The sequence below is a fragment of the Buteo buteo genome, chromosome 3 (genome assembly GCF_964188355.1).
Source record: "Buteo buteo chromosome 3, bButBut1.hap1.1, whole genome shotgun sequence".
Lineage (NCBI taxonomy): Eukaryota > Metazoa > Chordata > Aves > Accipitriformes > Accipitridae > Buteo > Buteo buteo.
Window position 1 is genome coordinate 5,766,499 of NC_134173.1, and position 18,674 is coordinate 5,785,172.

The window sequence follows — 18,674 nt, forward strand, 5'->3', positions numbered from 1 at the left end:
AATGACCAAGAATACACAGACCTACTATTGAGTCTAGGATCTCTCTAATCTCTGCTCCTGTTCTTTCTCTCAATTCCAGAATTAGTTAATGCGGCTTCTGTGAACACAGCATTTCTGGTGACTTGTCATACAGCTTGTACTGCCAGCAGTTACCATAGTGGTAGCATAGAGCTAATGATCATTAAAATCTCAGTTGTCTTATCTTTGGGGTAAGGGTATCTTTGATGCCCTTCCTCTGCCTTGCAATTTTTTATTTAGTGTTTAATACAGAAAAGGCTTTTAAACCTGTGCTAGACTTTTTTTTTTCAGTCCTTACACACTATACAATCAATTAATACCCTTTGATATGTTATGCCAATTAAGTGATATGTGTGTTAACATAAATATTTAATTGTTAAAGGAGAGATCACTTTGTCCTAAAGCTTTAATTAAATTAGATGCTTTTCAGATGATTGCCAAGATGAAACAGTCCATTATGAACATTTGCCACTGCAGGAGATTTCTGCTTATTGAAAGACAAAAGGGTAATTTCATCTAGGATTGTTGCAAACTGTACGAGTCCTTCATACTGATAAGGGAATTCTCCCTCTTTTAACCTTGATATGTGCTGTAGTAATGAATTTATGAATCTTTAAATTCAGTCACATCATTAAAGTTGGGATATGATGTTAGTACTGTCAAGTAAATGATAAGGATGAAAATTTATCTACATAACAGTTAAAGAGATCAGAGTCAATACCAATTTGTCAATAATTACCATTGCTTTAAAAAGCAAAACTAACGTGATAAAAGTAGACAGCTATGGGTCTTTATTGTATACCAGCTGGATTCTGATTATATCTAATGACGTAGTCTTCACATAGCAAACTGGAGTTTTAGGAAAACTAAATATCCTTGACACTGGGCTGCTGGGGCACCTAAACTGTAACTCCCGAGATACCTTCATGGTAATATAGAATCTAAGTGTTTCATTATCAACCCAAAATGTTTCTGGTTTGGGGCAAAAAGTTCCCGTATTGGAGTTTTGCCTAATTATCTGAACATCTTCCACAGATCAGAATCCTGTTTTTTGATATGCTGTAGACTCTGTAGTCATGCGTATATCTCCCACTGAAAACACGTCACAGCGGTTTCCTTCAAAATATAGTACAGCTATACATAATGTATGATAAGACTAGAGAGATGTGCTATGTGAATCAAAGTTTGAATGTCCTAGTTTTCCAGATATTATTATTTATTCACTATGTTTTTAAAGGAGCTCTGATTAAGAATCATGTCAACTGTGACAAGCCATAAAGTCAAGCAAGACTTTCAGCGAGAACCTGAAAAAGACTCTCTCTGAACATGTTTTAATATTAAAATCAGTATTGGGGAACCTGGTTCTTATTTTGCCAGGGGGAGGAGGATTGCATCAATAGAATCCTACTTGCTGACAGCATGTTGTCACTGAAGATCTTAGGGCAAGGAAATTCAAAGCACAATAGATTTTCTCTTTGTGTTGGACACGGCAGTTCTTACTCAAATGGTTGGTCTGTATTTGCTTCTTTGTATTTGTTGACCAGGTCTCCAAAAGAAAGGATGCAAAAATTCAGCCCTCCTTGTCACCTTGGGACATACTGCTAAGTAGCTGAATGCCTGGCTTGACCTGAAGTCTTATCTGCCTCCTTGCTCTGCAGAGCATACAAATGTCAGCAAGGCTGTTTAAATATAAAATAAACAGCTCAGCTTCACATCTGAGTGCAATCCTGTTGTGGGACTGGACCTTCTCGGGTTACCTGAAATATTTCCCTCCCCCAGTATCAGACTGCTGGAGTCTACTTGAAATTTTAGGCTAAATGCAGTTCTTATGTAGGCTGCAGCCTTGTGGACATGCCAGCCATATCCTTAGTTGCTTACTGTCCGGGGTAGACACCTTGAAATAGTCAACAGTGTGTCTGATGCTAAGGTGTCTAGATTAAAATGGAAGTGAAAATCAAACACCTTGCTATTTCTGCAGGAATACTGGGAAGGGTTCTCTCAATAATGTGAGATGCTTTTCTGTTTTGCTGTAGGGCAAGATGTGACTGCTTAAGCAGGGATGAGGGATTTCTGTTGTTCCTGGGGTCGTGTCCAAGGAGATAGTGAAGGAACAGATTGGTGGAAGTGCTTTTAGGGTCCCAGGCATGGAAAAAATCTGAAATGAATTACATTAGGTACTTGGATAATTCTGTTGTCATGTTGTTGTCTTTAATAAAAACTCTTTACTGAGCAGTATATTATTAAGTGTATTTATTGAGCAATAAACAAAATTTATTGGATAATTTCTGTATTTTTATAGTTGATGGTAGCTGCAAAAAAAGAGAGCAGTGCAAAACTGGTTTACATACTTTGAATGATCAAGAATTGATTCTGTTTTATTTAAGAATTTTAAGTATCATTAAAGTAGTAAGCTAGAGAAGGTGCTGTTTGGCTGAGTGCTTTACTACCCACTAGCAAGGCAGCTGATAAATCTCTGTTGAAAAATCATTTGAAAACCTAATACATGGGATGAGTGCTTACTGGGTTATGGATGTTCATGTTCACTTTTCTAGCTGTATTTTTTTGCTCTGCTGGGGACAGTAAAAGGAGAAAAGGACTGGTGGGAGTGCAGGAGCATGAGGGTCAGGTTGAGAAAGTGGGAAGAAATCAGACCAGTGATGGGAAATGCATAGGTTTTCTTACAGATGTGAGCAGAGAGTCAATGTGGTGTCTGCATAAACAGCAAAGGAAATGTGCACATTTTAGATGCATTCAAGGCTGACTTTTCAGTCTGAAGTTATTGCAGTTTTGCATATGCTGGCTGAAGAGAAGGAAGTTAACAAGTCACAAGACAGGCTACAATACCATGATTGTGTTTTTTTTCTGGAAAATCATCCTAATTTTGAGTGGGATTGACTTTATGCTTTTGGATCTACTGAAACTGAGAGTACTGGGTATCTAAGTCCTTTGCCCAGGGCAGAGAGGATGAATGGACAGACCAGTTACTCCTCTGGCTGCACTGGATCCCAGTGGCTGCCATGACCCAGCTGCAGCCTGGGCAGAAGGATTTGGCAACCAGAGGGCTGGGAGCTGCTCTCAGGGCACTCCTGCTCAGGCAAGGGGAAAGGCAGTCCTTGGGGGAGATAGATAGGAGAGAGAGCGCTGGAGGACACTGGAGTGCGAGGTGCCTACAAAATAAAGGAGCAGACCCATGGAGTGGGGAGGGATCAGGGAAAGCAGGCATTATGCTTTCCTTATGCTTAATGCCCCATTTCTCATTGGAAAGGGTGGGCCTTGCTGCCCCATCTCTGCCCTTGCCAAGTGGCAGTGCTGGATCTGAGGCAGAATTGACAAGAGCAAGACAGTCAAGGAAAACCTGTTCTTCGTCTCCTGCCAGCTTCCCTTCCTCGTGCTGCCCTGCCCATGCCTGCCCTCACTAACTGGAGTAAGGCTGGAGGGCAAGGCATTTCTATTCGCTCGAGGAGGTGAACCTCACATGTCAACAGCACTGTGCGGCTGGTTTTGTCAGGGAAATTGTGTGCAATGGGAGCTGAGCTGGGCATGGGCAACCTAGAGTAATCTCTGAATCTAAGTGTAGAGAGGACCACACGTGACAGTCTGCAGAGAAGATTCTCCAAGGCCACTAAAAATGCCATAAGCTTGGACATCTGCTTGACAGCTGACTTCAGCTGTTAACTGAGATATCCGCATTTAAAGAGCTTGCCTGCTCATAGCACGTGCAAGGCTGCATGGGAGGTGCAGCGGGATTGCTTTTGATGCCTTCTGCCAATGGAGGGGAAGGCAAATTGGCACACAACAGGCACAGGTGCACTCCCTGTTGTGTGCCACTTTGCCCTCCCTCTGCCCATGTCCTCATTCCTCTCCTTGCTGATGATGCTTAGCAAAGCATCATCACAGTTAGACAAAGTTGGTGTGGATTCAGTGAGCTGGCCTTACTGGCTCCAGAGTGACTGAAAATGCTGCTACCCAGGGAAAATTCTGCACAGGAATGGTTCATGCCCTTCTTCCTCATGTCACGTTGTCCTGGGGCTGTACAAAACACAAGCATGCATACACTGCATTTAGCCAGTTGCAGAATCTGATGCCAACCATCTTGCACTGTATAATAATGAAATGTGGGGAAAGCATAGTTTTTGCCACGTTTTAAGAATAAACAACCCCTTTAAATTAGAACTTGAGCCTGCAGAAACAAGTGACTTTTGTGAGAATGGGCTTGTGATCCTAAAGCAGTCATGCATACCCACCTAGTGAATTGGAGTAACCCAAATAAAATCAAGAATAGAACTCTGGGGAGAGAGGATATTTGGTTTGTATATACATTATTCTTGCAGATTGGTGCCAGCTTACCACATTGATGGGGTTTTGTGAATACAGTCTTTGCAAATAACTGCATATGCAAACTCTTTGTTTGCAAATTTGGAACTCAGCTGAAAATTGAGCCTTAAGCAAATTTCTTCATAGCTATATACTAAAAACTGTCTGATGCCCTGTATAATGCAATGAAGAAGCTCAGGCAGAACATTGATCTGCACTGACGGCATTTGTATTTTTTTATTGTTACCTCTGTGCTGTCCCTGTGATTCAGTATGATGTGGGTGAGATGTTTGTACTAGTACACAGGAAACCCTTGAACATAGAAAATAGATCACATTCCCAAGGGGGAACAGCAAAATGACATGAGATCCGTAGAATAAGGAATAACTAAAATTGCCCAATTATTTAAACTGAGGTATTTTTCTATCAATATAAGATCTCGCTGAGCTTCCGGAGCATAATTTAGAGTACGCATTTTGCCTGCAGTTCATGATATAAATATTTTATATGATCTCCCACACTATTAGAATAATAGAGGTAGTGTTATTTAATCCACTCCTGGCAAAGCAGATGCTTGCCAGAATGCATAAAGCACTCAAGGAACTCTTTTTGTTGTACTTGAAACTAGTTGGTAGAATGATTTATCTGAAGTTAGACTCCTCATTGTGGAAGTGGATTTGATGATGCTTGTGAGACACAATTTAAGGTTGTGTTGAAGGCTCATTAAAAAATATGTAGTCAATGGAAATGTTGTTAACAACAGAAGGATGAAAAAAGCCTCCCTAAAAGGTAAGCAGGTAAAGCAAAAATCTTGCCTGGGGAGGAGGCTGGGAGAGACTCCATGCCTGTGAGTTCTTTGAGTTGAGCTTAGTAGAAATTGTGACCACAGATAAGTGGAGTTGAATACACCTTTTGAAAAGCAGTTGCAAGCGTAGGAACTACAAGCCTTAGCAGAGAGCATGCAAGTGCTGTGATTTCTGCGTAGTGATCTCAGAAAGTGTGTTGCAACCTGGCAGGGCTGGAGAAGTTTAAAGTTTAATAAAGCTTTTTCTAAAAATACAACCTTTGGAGTACTTTAATACCTCTCGTGACAGTCATTGTCTCTATTATTCTTTACCTGCAGCACACGTTTCAGTTCCCTATAGCTGATATACTCAAGACTACAGTCCTTGGGTCTGAGGTGGGTATCTGAGTGTCATAGGAGTTAGGATAGGTGCTCCAAATACTCCTTCTCTAGCTTCCATTTCTACAAAGTGGAGGGGAGATGAATATTGATTGCGAAGCGCTATAATTTTGCACAGTTGAGCCAGGGTTTAGTAACCAGAATGGGATTGTTGCTAAAATCCTATGGAAAACATTTGATGCTATTCCCTTTTCCCCTGAGGTGATTGTGCCTAAAACTGTAATGCGTAAGGAATGATAGAAAGAGGACTATTTGTTGTGTGCATTTGTTAGGTGATACTATGTCATTCAGCCCTGTTCTGTTTATTTACACATTGTTTTTCATGCTTATTGTAGTTTTTATTAATGTGTTTGATAACATGACATCAGCTGCAAGGCAGAAATGTTTGCTCTGTTGGGGTTTCGTTAAACTTTTCAGTATAGATTAAAAAACTTCAGCAGCCCCTGGATGGATAGGCTTGAGCTGGAAATTTACGTGTGAGTAACAAATATTATAATGCAGATGAGCCAGACAGGAGAAAGGGAAATTTATAAGGGACTGCTCTGGCAGTATTAATCTGCCTCATGTAGACTGCGTGATGAATCATCCCACATTGCCACAAGGACTGCTGCTGCTGCTGCTGAGCTCTGCCAGCAAGTGGGACAATAAAAAGTGTGCATGGAAGGGTGGAGGGGAGGGCACATGTGAGGGATTAGGAAAGAGACAAAGAAGGAACAGCTATTTAAAACTGGACATCTCAAGCCTGGCCAGTAGTTCGTGTTATATATAATTCAGCCAATTCATTGGGTAAATCATTTCATATGCTCCATGAAATGCAATTTGCTTCCATGGCCAAGCATGACAAAGGTTTCACAGAATTGCAGTTGGCAAAGAGCTCTTCTAGGATAGTTAATTCAGCGCCTGTGAGATTGCTGAGGCATCTTGTCAGAACATTAAATAATCACACAATGTCATGAGGGAATATCTAATTAAGAGCCCAATTTCTCAAGGGTCTGAGTACCTGTTACAATGTACTGAGAACCCTTAATTCCCACCGACAAGAGCTGCAGCTTAGGGTGTTCCCAGCAGGCTTTTAATAGGTTTGTGCCCTTACTTCATGTGGCTGGGCTAAGTCCAGGCCAGTCAGGTGAAGCGACAGTAATCAAACAAGACAAGATAATGACAAATAAGGTTACATCCCAGCAGGAATGTTATTACTTGCAGATGATGGAACATACCCTGGTGTGAAGTCCCTGGAAAAATTAGGGCCAGATTTAAGGGTGCACTCTTAGGGGTTAAATTTGTACCTTTGAGAAAGATCCACCTGTATTCATCCAGTGCAAAAGATGTGTGAAAGGCAACATGAATCCTTTATCGGCCCAGACTGTCATCCTGTGGCAACAAGTGACAGAGTTCCCATCCACAGTTCGGTCCCAAGGACTTCAGTGATTTAGACGACCTCATGAGGGCTGTCTGCCTTACAAAGGCAAACACATTTCATCCAGTGTTTGGGAAGCATAAAAGTTGAGTAGAGTCATTTCGGGGAAATCTGTGTGCTGAAGTTCCCTGAGCAGCATTCTAGGTGTGACTCAAGGGATAGAACAAAATTTGAGGTGGACAGATGGAGATGTATCAGTAAGACTTTTTTCCCTTCTTACACACCTGCAGCTATCTAAAGGAGAAGAATGTTAGATGCAATCAGAAGAGAATAGACATTGTATTTTGGCTTATGATACTTCTCTTTCTTAGGCAGAGATGAGGGTAGAAATGGTGTTCTTTTTTTGGTATGAAGAAGTGTTACAAAAGGAGTAAATGAGAAAGAGCATGGCATTATGTTAAGCACTTCTGGAAGAGTGAAAAGTTAAAATCAATCTCTGTGTTGTCAGGCTCTTAAGTGAGGAATGATGCATTAGACTACCTGATTTTATTTGATTTGTTGGGAAACTAGAGCTGCTGTGCTGTTTCTTGAACGGAATTACAGGCTTCATTTAAAGAGAGATGCAAAGCGCACACATCATTCTGGAAGAGATCAACATAAGCGTTTTCTATATCATGAGTAATGTTTACTGGAAGAAATCAAATTACTGTTACAGAGACCATCTGTTTTCTTTGCATGCAATCATGTAAGTGTTTTAGGACAAGCCATCCTTTTTAATCAATTGTGAATCTCTTGTGGGAAGGCACTGTTTTCTGTAATAAAATCTATTTTTATGATAAATGTAAGAGTTTTAAATACTGGTTTCTTCTGCATAAATATAGTGTACATATTGTTCATAATATAAAGAGTAGGGTGTACAGCATTAGTTATTATCTGTCAAGAACTTAATTTTAGGGCTTTTTGGGTAGCTGTTTTTGGATATTTTTTGGATCTGCAACTCATTGGTGTTCAACTGTTATAGCAAATAACATAATGAGTAATACGGTCAATTTATAGCCTGGGAAATTGCTTCCTACCTACATTTAGTAAATGTAGTATATAGGGTCTCTATTTTGTAACACACCTACTGTGAGAAAAGTGAATACTGGGGAAGATGATTGTCCATTCTCTAAATGCTTACACTTGGAAAGACTGAAGAAAAAAACATGTGGCTTGTTGGAAAATAACCCTATGGAATGACATTAGAGGAACTTGAATTTATGGTGTAAGAAGTCAGCGACGGAGTGTGAGATACACTTCATGTTTAAGGGTGGCACATTCATAGATGTATATGGTCCCGTTCATTTTAGTGGATGCTTAATTCAGCCTGCCATTTGATTTTTTTATCACTTCTGTCAGCTTCCCTGATTCATATATTGTCTTTGGGTGCACAGAGACTCATAGAATCATAGAACGGTTTGGGTTGGAAGGGACCTTAAAGATCATCTAGTTCCAGCCCCCCTGCCATGGGCAGAGACACCTTCCACTGAACCAGGTTGCTCAAAGTCCCATCCAGCCCGGCCTTGAACACTGCCAGGGATGGGGCAGCCACAACTTCTCAGGGCAACCTGTTCCAGTGCCTCACCACCCTCACAGTAAAGAATTTCTTCCTAATATCTAATCTAAATCTACCCTCTTTCAGTTTAAAACTGTTACCCCTTGTCTTGTCACTCATGCCCTTGTACAAAGTCCCTCCCCAGCTTTCCTGTAGGCCCCCTTTAGGTACTGGCAGGCTGCTATAAGGTCTCCCTGGAGCCTTCTCTTCTCCAGGCTCAACAACCCCAACTCTCTCAGCCTGTCCTCATAGGGGAGGTGCTCCAGCCCCCTGATCATCTTCGTAGCCCTTCTGGTGGTTGCTCTTGAATTCAGAGGAAGCTGAAGGTCTGCATCTTAAGCAAAGTCTCCTCTGATTTTAAAAGAAGCTGTGTATGTGCAATATTGGAAGTTGTGTTGTATTGTATCAAATGCCCCTGAAATAAAAGAAAGGAACAAGAACTGTGAATAATACAATTGGAAATTCCCTGAGAAGTTTGGCTGTCTTTCTCAATGAGGTCGGCAAGCCTGAATTTCATTTGTTCAGACATGTTCAAATCAATGGTATTTTGTCTGAATAATTAAGCTGCTTACTCAGGCTTGAAAAGTGTATGGTGCTAAATTCTTGCTTTTTCTTGGATAAACATGAAGAGGCAAAGAGGGAGAAACAGATGAAGCATGCACCTGGAAAATTGATAATGCCTACACTCTGGTGTCCCAGATGGTCCCTGGAAGCTTTCTGCCCAGGGAAACATCTGGTGACATGAAAGGTCCCTATAAGTCCTTTTGTGAAGGCTGGACTCAAGATCTCCATGTCCTATCTATTCCCACTTACTGTAGTGTCACTTGTGAACTGCCAGTATGTGGCACAGGGAAAGCTGTCTACCAAACTGCGCTAATCAATCCTAGCACCTACCTAGACCTGGAGCTTACCTAGATCAGTCAAGAGTCTGATGAGAACTAGCTTGTCAGTTAATCTTCTTTTATCAGTCTGCATTAATTCAGTAAAAGGAAAAAAGCAGAACAAGGTGAATGGCTTACAAAATCATATAAATAATAGAGAGTGAAAGATAAAATAAAAAATAGAAATGCAATTAGTAGTGGTCTAACAGTTTTACCCTGTTCACAGTATTTTCTATTCAAATTCAGCATCTCTTCTTTCAGGAAAGTATTAAATATGAGATAAATTGCTACTTTTATTTTTTTTCCTGGTTTTTCTTTTTACTTCCACCCTTCTTTTATTCAGAGGGAAGAAAACTGCAGGCAAATGAAGTATTTCGTAGAATCACAGAATCGTGTTGGTTAGAACAGACCTCTGGAGGGCATCAACAACGTCCTAGTTCAAGTAAGAGGAGGTTAAATAACATTGCTCAGAGCCTTGTTCAGTGTAGATTATCTACAAGGATGGAGATTCACCAGCCTCTCCCAACTACCTGTTCCTCAGTCTTTCTTTTGCTGCTGATGTTCCCTGAGAAGCTTATCTGGTTGCTCCTCGTGTCCCTCACCAGTTTCAAGTCCAGCTGAGGTCTGGCTTCCCCAGTTTCATCCAAGCAGGCCAGAACAAGGAAGTTCTGCACTGGTCCCAAGTAACCCTCCCAGCGTCTTCATCCTCTGTCTGTCCACGCTGCCCTTCTGCTGTGCCTGCACGACTTTCCACATGGCGAGCTGGGAAGTCCCTGTGAGCCGGGGAGGCTGTGTTCAGCAAGCAGCTTGCTCTTCTGGGCCCCTTTGCTGTCTTGGTTTTCAGGAGTCACATTTCAGTTTAGGCTGTCAAAAAAAATTGATGCAAATGTTGGGTTTAGATTTTTCAGGTCATCCTTCTTACTTCCCACTCTTCCATCTTCACATCCCCAAATCTTTTTTAGAGACATATAGAAGTGTAATCTGAAGGATATAAAAACATTGTATTTCTACAAGTTTTTTAGCATGATTTTTCATTTGTATTTGAGTAAATTTACTATACTTTTTTTTGTTTGTTTCGAAGTTGCCAAGTATTTGACTTCTTTTTCTGGAATTTTTTTTTTTTTTTAACCAGAACTTTGGAACAGTCACCATGAGTTCTCTAACGGCTTCAGTAGAATAGGCACTATATTTTCCAGTTGTATGGTCTGGTTTTATCCAAGAAAGATATATTGATGTATTTTCAATTGTCATAGAAGATATTGGATTAGTTCTAAGAACTGTAAATGTCAACACTGCTGCTTGGAAATTATCATATTTTTATTATTAAGAAATAATTCAGCAAAATTACTTAATTTGCCTAGTGGTAAAGAAAGTGGTAAACTATGAATTACTGTTGTCATAGTTACACTGTATTTTGATATAGTAGTTGTGTTCGTCTAAACAGTAATAAAATAATTTGCTCAATGAGCAATTACAATAAATATCTTAAAATAAAAGTGCAGAACTCCTGACTCCATTTTAAGTGCAGTAAGTAGAGAATACTGCTGTTTATTTCAAGAATTTCCTGTGTCTGCTGTGCTGATTACACTGAAGTGGGAATCAATGACAAGGTGCCATATAGGAGACTTTATTTATAGTAGCTTTAGAACTGATCTAAAGTGAGATGATAGATTTTGATACCCATGACCTTTAATAGAAAAATCTCTAAAGAGAAGTTTCCAATTTCACCTCCAAAGTTACCCCTAGTGAAAGTCCTTTGTATTTTAGGCTTTATGAGGCAATTAAAATAATTACCCATTCTTGGTTGGGTTCTTTCTTTTCTCTGAATTATTCCAGTCTCTTGACTGTTCAGTTGACAAATCAGAAAAATTATGCAGGGAAGCTCTGAAATCCTCAAAGCCAGGCATTTGCCCGTTTCTGCTTTTAATAATGTTCTTAAGTGCAGTATGTTTGGAGGTTTGCATGTTTGCTTTTCTCCACTTGATCCATGGCAGCCCAGTGGTCGTAGAGGATGTGATTCGTGTGTGCGTTCTGAATTCTCCTCTTCCGCTTCTCTACCAGATGCACTGATTTTCTGAAGGAAGTGGAGCAGAAAAGTGCCATAGATGATTATCATGCTTGACTTTGAACTGGTCTCCCACAGTTCACTTGGTGGTACAGGGAGGAAAAGAGGGAAACAGAAATGCTTGGTCACCATTCTGAAATATATTTAGGTCTGGCCAGTTCATCTTTAAAGAGGAAAAGTCTATAGGTATTAAAAAAAAAACCACAAAAACAATGAATAATCTTTAAGGAAGACATTCTGGGGTGAAAAACAAGTAGAAAATATAATTTAGAGAAGGTACAGGAAAGAGAATATGCATAGGCTGATGAGACTGAATTAATATTTCAGAAGGGATCATGGTCATTGCTGTAGTACCTGAACAGTGGGATAGAAACTTTAAAAATAAATGCATTTAACACTGATGAAAGAAAAACTTACTTGAAATGTGCCCAGTTAACTAGTAGAATTGATTGACATAAGATTCTATTGAGTAAAACACTGGAAAGTCTCACACATATTATTTCTCTACAACTAAATAGGGCAGCATAAAAGATTCTGGCACTTACTAAGCAATAATCCCCCCCAGCTGCTTATTTGGAACCCATCTCTTGGGGGTTTTATTCCTCAATATTGGCTACTGTTGAAGGCAGGAGGTAGGAACTACTTGAATTATAGTATGATTGGAAATGATTGTCCCAGTGCCTTCATATGCCACATATGATCTCTATATCTTCTCTATCACAGGAAACCATCTTACACCCAGAGCAAGAAACGTAAATTCACTTGGCTGTCCCATATCTCTAAGGGACCTGATGCATGAGTGGACTAGAGAAAGGAAAGAGAGAGAAAATCCCAAGACCTACAGATCATCTTGCTGGCAGGGTGAGTAAATGTCCCGGCATCTCAGTCTTGCATTGTCAGGTACACAACGAGTGATCCTGCCTTAAGCGTTGCCTCAGGAATTTCCTCTCCAGTAATTTTTGAGAAAAAGATGATAAAAATGTCTCCTGTTTCCAGGTCTCTGACACTGGTGCCCCACATACGTTCAGAAGTACTAAGCCAGACATCTCCTGTATTTTCAGTTTAAGCCTTGAATACGGATTTAATAGAATAGGCAGTTCTGTGTTGTGGGTTTTTTTTATGCACGTTGTGCTGTTAAGGCTCTTTTCAAATTGAGTGGGTGAAAAAGAAATATCTAACTACTACCGAATCTGTCCAAACTCCTCATGACTCAAAAAGAGATCCAAGAGAGGAAAGAAAGGAAGAAAACTCATTTTCCTGGTGCTCACTGTACTTAGACTCCTACAGATCTGGGCCTGTGTTCCCTGCTTTCCCTAGGCAATTTTTTCTTGCTTACAAAATGCAATGGAAAAAATTACCTAGCTGAGAAGCAAATGTGTAGTCAACTTATGTGATAGTCAGAACCTAATTATATGATCCCCTTTTCTTTCTGGGTTCACCTGTTCCAAAATGTGGTAGAGGTAGAGACCACAGCAGAGTCTGGAGCATTTTCTCCAGTTCGTGTGAGCCGGGAGGTCTGTCAAGTACGAACAAGCCAATCCAATAGATTCAAGAGTCCCATGTACAGAGGATGACTTATTTTTCAAAAAGATGATCCAAATCAAAACAGATGACTAAAATGGCAGAAAATAAAATAAAAAAAAACCCACAAAACCAACCCGAAGATTACCTTGGAGTTCTCCATCTGGTGGTTTGTGCCTCTACAAAAGACATAATAAAAATGTTGCCTTCCTCCATTGGGATGGCTGAAACTCCTTCTGAGCGTGTGCTTCCCCACTGTATTTGGTCCTGCCCATTTCTGCACCCTCAACATTGACAAGGCCCTATCTGCTCCTGTCTTCTGTGCTGGAGCAAAAAGCATGAGCTGAATGAGTAGAGCAAACCCATCTTCACTGCAACCCAGGCCCAGTGGACACTTTTTAAGGAAAATGTACAGCAGCTGGATTACGGTTTTAGCTGTGTGACAGCCCACCCCAGCTAGGAACCTTAAGGCAATTTGCCAGAGCCTGCAACACGATAGAACAAAACGAAGGATATTCCAGCGGACAAGTATTTTCCTGCCAACAGCTCTCTGATATGCATTGCAATATCTAGCAGTATAATAGTGCCTTTACAATTGCTACTAGATGATGTGTTTAGTATAATATTAGGCTGTTTTTCTTAGCATCCAAGCAATGTTTCGACTTTGATGAAAGTCTGCTTTTTCCTACTGCACATTCTTTGAGGGGATCTGTGTAAACATCAAAGCTGTCTGGACTTTGCCTTACTCTCCAGTTAGAAAAAGGGGAATTTTGCTATTTTTGCTTTTTGTTTTGTTTTGGGCTTTTTTGTGTTCAGTAAGTACTACTCTGAGTGTGCTGAAAGATTATTCTGGTGCACAGAATTTTTACAGAAATCGGGTTATTCCCTTGCTCACTCTGAACCCAATGGCAACAGCAACAACAGCCCTGTTCGCTGTTGCTGGACTCTGGAATCTATAGGGAAAGGTGTTCAGGGGCTGAAGAGTCACTTTTCTGCTCTAGCAGCTGCTTCTTGCCTCCTTGCGGAAAAGGCAGTGGAGCAGATAAAGCCGGTGGGCACAGGTTTGTCCATACTTCATAAATAACACAATGTCTTCTTCAACAATGTAATTACACCCTCTTGTTTTAATACAGTAGTTACTTTCTGAACCACCACTTATTTCCCCCTTAGTTCTACTTTGGTTTATATAATATCTGTGCAATGGAGATGGGCTTGACATGCATTGACACAGTGATGCCATCAAGTGAGGGCCAGTAAGACTGAGAACAATAAAGGTGCTCAGTAAGGGTGTCAACATAGTTGAAGGTTAAAGTTAATATTATCTTTAGTCTTAAAACCATTTCTATGTGTATTGCTTTTGCAATCCAGGTATAAAATAAAAAAGTCCTCAAACTCAGATCTTATTGAAGCTTCATGAGCATTACTACAGGGAAAATAAGAAGTTGGTAAATGATTAAATATATAATTAAAGGTTTCACATTTAATCCTGTCACTGCAGTGATTTATGGTTTCCATTATTTTGTCTAAGTAATGCACTCCTTTTTTTCTAGTGTTTTTTCTTTCCTTCATTGTTGTTAGTGTCTCTGATCTTATGGTAAGGAAATTTATCACAAGGACAACATTTTTGTCCTCAGCTGCAAAGTACAGAGGAGAGTTAAATCAAAATATAGAAGATGCAATACACTTCCCACTGCAGTTGGTGAATTGTGAAGTGTTTAAAATGTTGGGCCAGAAATGCTTTACGTGTAAGAACAAAGGGCAGGATGTAATCTCTGTGCTTCTCTGCTGTCATATTTAGGGCTGAAACAGGTGTCTTCAGTAGCCATTCCCAGGAAGGCTCAATAAAGACATAGGGCTGGGACACACAATCTCCCTCTGTAGTGCATGCCAGAATTGGGTGGAAACCTGCAAACGCAGCAGAAACTGCCTTGAAATAGCCTATAGCAAAGGCTGAGAAGAGCCCAGTGCCTACAGGCTGCAGAGTCCGGGCTCTTCTCTGGAGGTAGGTCCCCATAGCAGAGTTTTTTAAATGGACTCATCAGGCTTTGTGGTCATCATTGCAGCCTGACAGATATGTGGGATCTCATTGCTTGTGTGAAACCGAGGGCTCTTCCCTTCCTTACCAAGTTGTCCAGTCGCTGGGCTGTGCTATCCTCTCGCGAGGTTTTCTGCCAGCTGCATGAAATTTGCCACTTTGCTCTGGCAGGGCTGTAGCGGGAGTAGTGGACTGCTCCCCACTCCTGTTTTGCAGACCATTTTGTAGTTCTACTAGGAAAGGGGTGTCCACACCACCTCAGGGTGGGGAGAGCCTGGAAACGAGATCCCTCACACTCGAGTGCTCCAGCTGTACGTTTGTGGAATACGGGATACTACCTCCTCCAGCCGTGACCTAAAAACCAAGGTATTTTCTGAGGAGTGCAAATCTGCCTGTGCCTGTTAGGTGTATGCTGAGCAGATCTGAGATTTTGGGGCTTAGGTGTTGTTTCAGGGTTGCAGGGTCTCCTGAATTTGAGATGAGCACCTTGTTGCTGAGGTGGAGCAGTTTGTGGGACTTTATTAAAGACAGAGTGAAAAATGAGCTTCAGCAGCCACTGAACAAGCATTTTCTCATCACAGTTTTCATATTCAGACACGTAAATTTGTAGGTGGTCCAAACTTCCTCTTGACCAAGAACCACTTGAAGAAATGAGATTTCTTCTCCTACCAACATATGGTACTAAGATTCTTCTCTTGGAGTCATTTCACACAAGGGCTGCTGTTCTTTTCCAGACTATTGCAGGATAAAATAGCTTAGGTTTTATTTCTAGTTGAGCGTTTGAATTCGCACCCATGTTAACTTCACCTAGAGCTGTTAACCTGAGCAGAAAAATATGTTGTCTTGTCTTCACTGTTTTAACCTTCATATGGCTTATAGATGCACTTATTGACAGTTCACAGCAATGTTTAATACAGTTTAATTACGCTGTGTTGAAGGTATTGTAAGTTACATTCTCCATACTATTGTATAATGTTATTGTGTTTCTTCTTATTCTTTGTCTCACTGAAAACATTGGGGCCATTTTGTTTAAATCCTCTGCAGCAGTTACAGTAGAAACTTCTGAGAAGAAGAGATCATTACAGAATTGTAGCAGAATAAAAGAGCATAAAAGTGAGTTTTCTGAAGAAATGGTTATGTAGAAAGGACTTATGTTTTATCTTTCTTTAGCATGTCTCTGTCTTTTGGGCAAGCTTTTCATTGCCCTAGTATTTTTCAGCTATTCTTTTTTGTTGTTGTTTCTTTCTTTGCTTTGGATTTGGGTCTTTTTTGGGGGTGGGGGGGTAGGGGATGGGGATTGTGGTTTTTTTGCCTGGTACAGTGTTTTAAGGTAGGTAATCAACACGAACACGCTGTTCCAAGAAGTTGTAAGAAGTCATAACTGCAGTACTGCCTTTCTTAACATTTTTTGAGGATGATATCACTGCTTTTTGAGCAAATGTGTGTTTGTTTTAGGGAAAGACTTGTTCACATGAAACTTGTGATTTTTCCTTGAGTGATAATAGCTAGTTGAAGATCTAGCAATCCGCATGAGACGTTCCTGTTACTCTACTCGATCACCAGACCTTTAATTGGCAGCCTGGCATTTTCCCTGCCATCACAGTCCCTATTTGAATCAGAGGTCCCTCAAAATTTCCTAACAGTTTTCTTCAGATCTGACTAACTTAATTAACAGTTGGTCATTACCTCTCCTTCAGAATAATAATTAAATATGTGCAGCAAATCCAGGCCTACAGCAGTATTGTGTTATACCGTCTTATTCACCTCTTGCTATTGTTGAAAGTCTCTTGGTGTAACTCATTTTACGGGGACAAAAAATAAGTGTAGTATCAGCTACCCTTTAGGATGGTTGAGGTTTCTAGTCTTGCACTGGGAAGCGCAGGTGTAGGTCACCTCACAGCGAGGCGAATGGTCCCGGTGATTTCAGTGGGCTTCCTTGTGTGAGTCGGAGTTTAAAGAGATCAGCATTCGCCTGCCTCATGAGAAGCTTCCAGAAGAGCATTGCTATGTCCCGCCGTCCATAATATTTGGCCTTGCATGTGCTTAGCAGTGAATAATTTGTATTTTTGAACCATCATATACATGCTTATTTTGACAACGCTCTGGTTGTTGGTTTTTTTTAATTTATCAGACAAATGCCACCTTTTCACATTAATTGAACACCTTTTGCTTCTTCTGAGTCATAGAAACCTAGTGTGTTAATTTATTTGAGCTTGAGTATTACTGCCCTTTTACTGTTTATGATCGAAAGTGTTAGCAAGATCCTTGGGGCAAACTCTTTGCTGGAATGAAATGGCACGGGTTATTTGAATTCAACTGGCTGAGCCATTCCAATATACAGCAGAGGGGAATTTGGCCTCTGGTCCATATGCCGATGGACTATACTGGAAGTTTTACCTACACTACTGGTATATGAAAGAGTACAAGTTTGCAGGCAGAGTATTTTTTCTGTCTTCTGCCTGACTCAGTATTGGTTGGACTCTCTAGATGCTACTGCATTACATTTGCACATTTAAATTAAAGAGACAGAGTAGACATTTTCATGGACTGGGAAATCACGTGCAAATTTTGAGGCCTGTAGTGTAGGATAGAAAAATTACAGTTGAGATCCCTGACAATGCAAGTTCAAAACAGAAACCTTGCTGCTCAGATGGGAGTCCTGTTGAGGTAGAAAAGGTCCTTTTTTTGTATCTCATAGTACATCTTTTTGCCTTTTTAGCACGCAGCTGTTATGTGATATTACGGCTATTTCTTCAGAAAGCATGGGCACAGCTTGCTTTCTGTAGATCACAAGGAACAACAGACTTATTTTCTAAAATGCATATATTCTGTTATGCATTGCTGAATAGAGGGTTCAAGCGGCTAGGAGGAGTTGATTCAATGAGAAGTTTACGCAGACGAGAGTTAGCATTGTGATGTGAATGGATGTGTGAATTTGTATTGCTTACTTGCTTCCAGGCTAAACTTTTGTGTCACAAGAACCTCAAGCCAAGAGAGGCCTCAGGACCTGCATGAAGGCAGTTTTTCTGGGAGGGGATTATCACTTTTTTGATCACTGAGTTCTTTAGGAACTTTGATAGGCATCATGTAAAGCTTCTGGCTGAAGCAGCCCATCTGCAATTTGACTTGGTAAGCAGAGAACACGCAGGGAGCTGGGCTGCTGCCCAATGCCTCTGACATGGCATCAGGCAGACCTGGTCACTGGGTGAAATACCCACAGCTGGTTTATGCCATTTCAAACACAGTACAACGTTGTGCAAAAACCAGACACGGAAGCTTTTCCTGTAATTTTCTCCTGTTCTGCTGTGCTGAGCCCAGATGATATAATTCACCTGCTCTCATCATATATTTGCTACAGAGGAATAAAGTGCCATACCCAAGAGCTGCTTGAGTCAGGCTGTCCTGGAATTTGTGGCAGGGACCCTACTTTCTTGTAACGCTGTAATGTACCAGGATGAAGATTTGTAGCAGAATGGGATGCACTCAGAGAGAGAAATAAATGATGTTAAATTTAATGATTGTATCATATACCCTGATTCTCACTTTCCAGATTTTCAATAAAAAACCTATAAAAATTACTATAAACACTTTGCAAATATTATTAGGTTAACCTGGACTGTTAGTATTCAGGAAAGCAGCACAAGTGGTCTGGAACTCCATAGCCAGACCTTTTGATGTGACAGAAAGGCAACATTTCTCTTTCTAA

The 18,674-nt window shown here is 40.6% G+C and overlaps 1 protein-coding gene across 4 annotated transcripts in view; it reads left to right on the forward strand.

Annotated features, from left to right (window-relative positions):
- Positions 1-18,674, forward strand: part of LOC142028843 (poly(rC)-binding protein 3-like) — a 522,814-nt gene that overhangs the window by 94,835 nt on the left and 409,305 nt on the right. For 3 of the 4 annotated variants that reach the window (XM_075022739.1, XM_075022740.1, XM_075022737.1), the window contains exon 2: positions 12,136-12,273. The gene's annotated coding sequence lies outside the window, so the exon portion shown is untranslated. Of the gene's footprint in view, positions 1-5,455; positions 5,513-12,135; positions 12,274-18,674 lie in introns of all 4 variants that reach the window. The other variant, XM_075022732.1, reaches the window with a different exon arrangement.